We start from the raw sequence: 7,505 nt of genomic DNA, 5'->3' as shown, positions 1-7,505 counted from the left end.
AATATCCATGCCCATTGAGCAAATGGTCATGGGGCACTGATTGGAGTCAGAAGTGCTACCAACTGGTGCTGGATGTTGGAGTTTCTCTGGCACCATTGCACTTCCTAACAAAAGCACCTGCATCTTACTGTATTGTGGGCTAGTGTATCCTTGTCGAAGGATCTTGTAGGATAGAGACCTATCCCCAAGTGACTTCTGTAGATTTCTTTATGGACCTCTCATAATGCATAATCAGCCTTAGATGGATGCAAGCACTTTAGTAGAGGCAGAAAAAATGATCGCTTATAGTGCTTGTCATCATACAGGATGTAGCAAGTGGCTTGTTTTCTTATCTTTCGAGCCTTCCTATGATTAGACGGTAGTTCTCCTGACCGTAGATACTTCAGTAGGGGATCAATCCAACAGAATTCTTCATTAACTTGCTAGGCGATAAGAGGCTCCTTAACGCTCGAGATTTTCAATACTTCGAAGTAGGTCCCTTTTTTCAGATCGGTCGGCAGTAAAACTGCTAACTTCGATAGTGCATTTGCCCTGGCATTTTTTATTCTAGGGATATGTCGAATGTTACAACTTGTTGCATATGAAATCCATCTCGGGCTGGAGGTGCTAGAGCATGATGAAATTCGATGAGTCGACGGTGGCTGGATCTGCAAGTCTCCATCGGAGGTGGCTCTAATAGAGACACTCTGATTTTAAGTCAGATTTATGCACAACAGATTGACATTAGAGAAAGAGTTGGGGCTGCTGATCCTGGCTCCAGCAACGGTTGACGCACGCATAAGCCTAGGAGAGGCCAAGGGCAGTCGTTGCCGGCCCTGCCATGGTTAGTAGCATGCGGGGAAGCTTAGGGAGAGCTTCGGAGCTCCCGTTGCTAACTTCAGCCATGCATGAGGCCACATGAGGAAGCTTCGGCCACACTGGGATGCATATAAGGGGGATCGATGGCACGAGAGGCATGGAGAGGTCATTCGGATGCATAGGAAGATTGTTCGAGGCCTTCGATTGGCAAAACACAATGCTGCCACTACAATAAAATAGGTTATTAGTGATAAAATTTTTTTATTATTAATAACCTATTTTTATCGCTAATAGTTATTAGCGATAAAATTTTTGTTGCTAATATTTCATCGTCAATAATCGCATCGTTGATAATATTTTACGATAAAAAAAATTTTCATCATAAATAAATGATAATCATTTATTTATGATGAAAAATTTTCATCATTGAAAAAAATTAATTTTTTAAAAACTATTTATGATAAAAAATTTTAGTCATAAAAAAAATATTTATGATAAAATTTAATGTTACTAATAAATAATAGATTAATAGTGATAAAAATATTTTCATCACTATTAATTTAATTAAAAATTTTTATGAAAATTAAATTTTTAAAAACTTTTAGCCATAAAAAATTTTCATCGCAAATAAGATTTTTTATGATAAATTTTTTTTATCACTATTAATTTAATTAAAAATATTTATAAAAATCAAATTTATAAATATATTAGTGATGAAAATTTTTCATCACAAATATACTTATTAGCGATGAATATATTCTTATCATTATTAATTTAATATAAAATTTTAATATTTTTAAATTTATTAAAAATTTTATTTACGACCAATTATTCATCATAGTAAAATCTTTTTGGTGACCAATATTTTGTTGGAAAAAATTTCATCACTCATAATTTATAAATATATATTTTTTAAAATAATTTATGAATATATATTTTTAATTTATATTTATAATATTTTTATAAATTAAAAATAAAAAATTAAAATAAAAAATTTATAAATAAATTTTATTATTTTATTATATTAAATTAAAATTATAAAAAATTTAAAATAAAAATAAAAAACTACATAAAGAGGCCATCAAGTGTCGACATCTGCAAAAAGAGAATGAGCTGGGGAAGAAAAGTACTTGAAAGAGCTCGGATCGGCCTGCTACTATCTCATCAGCTTTATCATCTGCTCCATCTGCGCGATCCACTCCATCATCTAGATTTGGAGCCATTGATGCTCGTCGACGCGTGCAGTCAACTCATGAGCTCACTATCAATTTTCAGTAGCCTGTCTCTGCACCTCCGTCAGTCGAGCATCGCAGGTAACATGGATGTCAGCCCTAGAGGAGCGTGAAGATAAGGGAGCAGTGATCCCATACCCTAGACCCCTAACATAATAAGATCTCGTACTAAGTATCTGATCACAAATCTCATCATCTGTGGGTGCGGTCGAGCCCTCAGAGATAAGTTGAGATCTCATGTCTGTCATACAGTCTTAAAAATTAAAGTTATAGCTATTTTAATTTTATAATAAAAAAACTTATAAAGAGATCCTGACTCTCCATCGTCCACTCTCCTGACCGTCGTTGGTGGATCCGCTGGTAGATATCGATCCTATCAGAAAGCTTGTCACTCTCAGTATCTCTCTGTAATTTGAGAATAATTAATTAAAAAATTTTTAAATAGCTAGATAATTATATACTAATTAAAAATTACTTACCATCTGCTTCATGTGACGAGTAAATAATTTTGAACTCCCATAATATGGTACGATCTGTCTTGTCCGATTCGAGACATTCTGGACACATCTTCTCTGTACAGTTACCAGTCAAATTAGTAGATAATAAATTTAATTTAAGAATAAATGATTCAATAATTAAACTCTAAAAGAAATTTGGATGTGTGTAACCTGATATGCCGGATTTTCATAATTCTGGTATATGACAGTCCAATCATCTATAGTGATGCTGTTATAGGGCCGCTGCGGTGCTGCCTCTTTTCCATGATCCTGCATCATATGGTACCAATGCTGATGGATACGGTGGCGATAATCTTTGAAACGCAAAGATAAATGAGCATCCATGGCTCACTGCACATGATCCTCCTCAAAATCAATAATATCAAAAATATGCTGTCAATAACAAATATTAGAAGAATATCATACTAATTAAATATTTATAATATAATTTATTTTATCTATAAGTGGGTGTAGAAAATCTCTCTCTGAGCTGGTACAATATGTGCCAATCGAAAAGCATCACGAGGGCATAGCTGTGGCATATGATGCCCAGCTCGGTCTGCCACAGCTCGCACATCCCCTAATGGGTCTGGTATAGCCGGATGGTATCTCGATACAGAGATGCTGCATGTCCCAGGTGCTCGCATCTCCAATACTCTAGAGTGAGGTTCTTCGATGGACCTTGCCCTCGCCTCACTATCGGTGGAGACTGACCTGAAACAATAATAAATAAATCATTAATATGATAGCTATCCAAATAAAAAAATTAAATTTTATTATATAAAAAAAATAATAATACCACTCAGATCCGTCTCACTCGAATCCATCTCACTGGGACCTGCTAGTGCAGGACCTTTTGATGATGAAATTGGTGTGGCAGTAGAAATCAGTGAAGGCGCCTCAGCCTCCGAGGTAGACAGCGAACACGAACGTCATCGTATGTCTTCTGGTGCCATACCTATAATTTTTGATGTACAAATGAATATAATATTAAATAATAATAATGAAAACTATAAGTAGTTGAGCATGCAATAAATATAAAATAAATTTATGTAATAAATATAAAATAAACTATAAGTAGTTGAGCATGCAAAATAATATTAACGAAAAATAATAACACGAAATCTAATCCTGAGGACTCGATGATTTTTTATTTTTTTCTAAAATATTTTTTATCTAAATTTTATTCTATAATTTTTATTTTTTAAAATATTTTTATCTAAAAATATTTTTTTAAAATAATTTTTTTTCTGAATGAGCTTCGGACTCGGCCTCCCATGGCCCCTACTCCCATGATGCCGGCACCGTCACACACCCCGTACCATCCGGACTCGACCCCCATGGCCCCCGCTCCTATGGTGCCGACGTCGGTGCCGTCACACACCCCGCATTGCTCAGACTCGACCTCCCACGGCCCCACTCCCATGGTGCTCGCATTGTCACAAACCCTGTGCCGCCCGGATCAGATCCCGATTTGGATCCCAATCTGAATTGAGATCTCGACCCGGATCCCGACCTCGATCCAATTTAAATCATGATTCAAATTTTATTTTTATTAAGTAAATAATAAAATATTTGATTAATTTTTTTTTTTTTTATTTATTTCTCTCTTCCTTTCCTCCCTCCCCACCATGCAAATCCCTCCTCGCCGCCACCCCCTCCCCGGCTAGCCGCCCCCTCTCCGGCCCCATCTTCGCCGGTGATAGCCTCCCCAACCCCATCTCCGTTGCCGCTGGCCGCCCCCTCCTCGGCCCCATCCCGCCCCCCAACCACATCTCGCATGCCTACACCCCAGACCCTCTCCCCATCGGTCGGCAACCTCTCCACCAGCCGACCCCCTCCTCGACCCCATCTCCGTCGCCATCGGTCGCCCCCTCTCCGGCCCCAATCCACCCTGCCCCCATTTGGATCCTCCCCCCTGCCGGCCGACCCCTCCCCAGCCCCATGGCACTGCTGGCGGTCCACGACACCCCCCCGTGATGGCTCCGCCCCTCGGTGGCCTGATCAACACAAAAGTAAAGGGTTGAAAATCTTTCCTCCGACGGATGGCAGGCGGCATGGTCAGTAGATAGTGGACGGCGGATGGCAGTGGTAAAGAGGGGCTCGCCGATGAGAAGAGACAGAGGGGAGAGGACGAATAGAGGAGAGCTCAAGGAGAGGGAGAGAGATGAGGGAAAGAAGAGATGGAGGATAAGGGTTTCGCATGGTTTCACGCGAAGAGACATCGATTTGACGTTGATTGATAGTAGGAGTATTAGCGATGTAATTTTTCATCCCTAATAACATTATTAGTGATAAAAACTTATTTTTATCATTAATAATTCAAAAAAAAAAAATTGATAAAAAAATTTTGTCACAAAAAAATTATTTGCAATGAAAAAAATTTTTATCGTTAATAACGTTATTAGCAATGAAAAAATAATTTTCATCGCTAATAATTTTTTTTAAAAAATTTTTTCTATTTTTTTACTAAAAAATTTTTCATTAAAAAGTTTTTGCATCAAAAAAATTATTTGCGATGAAAAAAATTTTCATCATTAACTATGTTATTAGCGATGGAAAAATAATTTTTGTCGCTAATAATTCCCACAAAAAAAAATTATCCTCATTTTTTAAAAAATTATTTATGATGAAAATAAAATATTTCATTATTAATTATCTTATTAGCAATAAAAAATAATTTTTATCACTAAAAATTTTCATCAAAAAATAAAAAAAATTGATGATGAAAAAGATTCATCATCAATAATGTTATTAGCAACGAAAACTAAAATTTCATCGTCAATAATTCTATCAAAAAAATAAAAATTTTTTTACTAAAAAAATTTTTTCTCTTAAAAAATTTCATAAAAAAATTATTTATGATGAAAACTAAATTATTTATGTACATAAAAAAATTATGTACGTAAAATAATTACGTAGTCATGTATCATCGGATGGGAATCATTTTTCTGCTGATATATTGCAGATGTTAACTAATAATCAAACATGATTTATAATTAAAAAAATATAACTAATTAGATTTACTTTTTTGATGGCAACACTGCCATGAGTTGATCAAAAGATTTTAATGAACATCGAACTCAAATTTAATTTGCGAACAGCTAAGACTCTTGAGATCTGACGCAAAAGGAGTATAGCAGAAAGAATAATTCCTGCTCAAGAGTATGTCAATCTTAGGATAAATCTTGAACTGGATAGTAATAATAAAAGTTCATCTAATTAGGGAGTATTTACAATAAATAATCATCGTATATCAATTAAGACTATAAATGCACTCTTGAAAAATAATACTGAAGCACCCAGCAAAAGCCTTCCACATACAGTTTAGAAGTAAATGACACATTTTAGTCTATCGAATAGTTGATAAAGTTTTGTTTTTTATACATTTAAAAGTTGATATTTTCTCTGAATCAAATTTTTTGCATTTAATTTTCTGAGGTGGTTTGCTCCTGGATCTTATAGATAGTTGATTCGGTTGTGGGTGAAGTATTTTATTGCATAATCCGACAAAATCTGGATACTGAGAGAATGATTCTTTTTCAGTATTGAAAGTCATTTTTTTAAATTTATAATTTTTTAATTATTAGCAATGAAATTATTTCATCATAAATAATAAAGTATTAGTGATAAAAAATTTTCATCATAAATAATTGAGATCCAGTATTATATTTTAATGTATAAAGATTAAGTACTATATGAATAACTTTTTTATGGATCATATTTTAATATATAAAGATCCAGTATCATCTCCTTTCTATGTTCTTTGACGGATACAAGGCCTTTGTATCCTGTGACCTCTGGTCAGTCCATAGAACCAATAACCTATGCAAAATTGAGCAATGAGACAGATTCAGAAAAATTTAGAGACAAAAAGTATTATCGCAAATAATGATTAACTTTTGATTTTTTTTATTGTAAATAATAGACTATTTATGATGAAAAATATATTTTTATCATAAACACTAAATTATTTATGATGCAATATTTTTATTGTAATCAATCTGTAATTTTTATATTTTTAAATTTCTTATTTTTTTAGAAATATTGACAACAAAAATATTTTCATAATAAATAATTGATTATTTATGATGGAAATTTTTTTTGTCATTAATAATCTATAATTTTTAATTTTTTTATTTTTTCATATATTAGTGATGAAAATTTTCATCGTAAATAGATGAGTATTTGCGATGAAAAGCTACTTTCCATCGTGAATACTAAATTATTTATGACATAAAATTTTTATCATAAATAATTTATAATTTATAATTTATAATTTTTTAAATTTTTTTATTTTTTTAAATATTAATGATAAATTTTTTTTTATCATAAATAGTAGAGTATTGGCAACGAAAAAGAGCTTTTCATCACAAATACACCTCTATTTACGATGAAAATTTTTCATCACTAATAATCTGTAGTTTTTAAATTTTTTAAATTTTTTATTTTTTTTATATTAGCAATGAAAAATTTTCATCGTAAATAGTAGAGTTTTTATGGCAAAAATTAGTTTTTTATCGTAAATATTCTACTATTTATGATGAAAAATTTTTATCGCTAATAATATATAAATTTTAAATTTTTAAAATTTTTTATTTTTTTTTATGTATTAGTGAAGAAAATTTTTTATCGTAAATAGTAGAGTATTTACAAAGAAATATCAATTTTTATCATAAATACTTAATTATTGATGACGTAATATTTTCATCACTAATAATATAAAATTTTTAAATTTTTTATTTTTTTAAAATATTAATGATGAAAATTTTTCATCATAAATAGAGGAGTATTTATGATGAAAATCTATTTTTCATCATAAATACTTCTCTATTTATGATAAAAAATTTTTATCGCTAATAATATGTAATTTTTGAATTCTTAAAAGTTTTTATTTTTTTTCATGTATTAGTGATGAAAATTTTTTGTCGTAAATAGTAGAGTATTTGTGATAAAAATCTGATTTCTATCATAAATA

The sequence above is a fragment of the Elaeis guineensis genome, chromosome 10 (genome assembly GCF_000442705.2).
Source record: "Elaeis guineensis isolate ETL-2024a chromosome 10, EG11, whole genome shotgun sequence".
NCBI lineage: Eukaryota > Viridiplantae > Streptophyta > Magnoliopsida > Arecales > Arecaceae > Elaeis > Elaeis guineensis.
The sequence above is the reverse complement of the archived record's forward strand: the minus strand, read 5'-3'. Positions refer to the sequence as shown.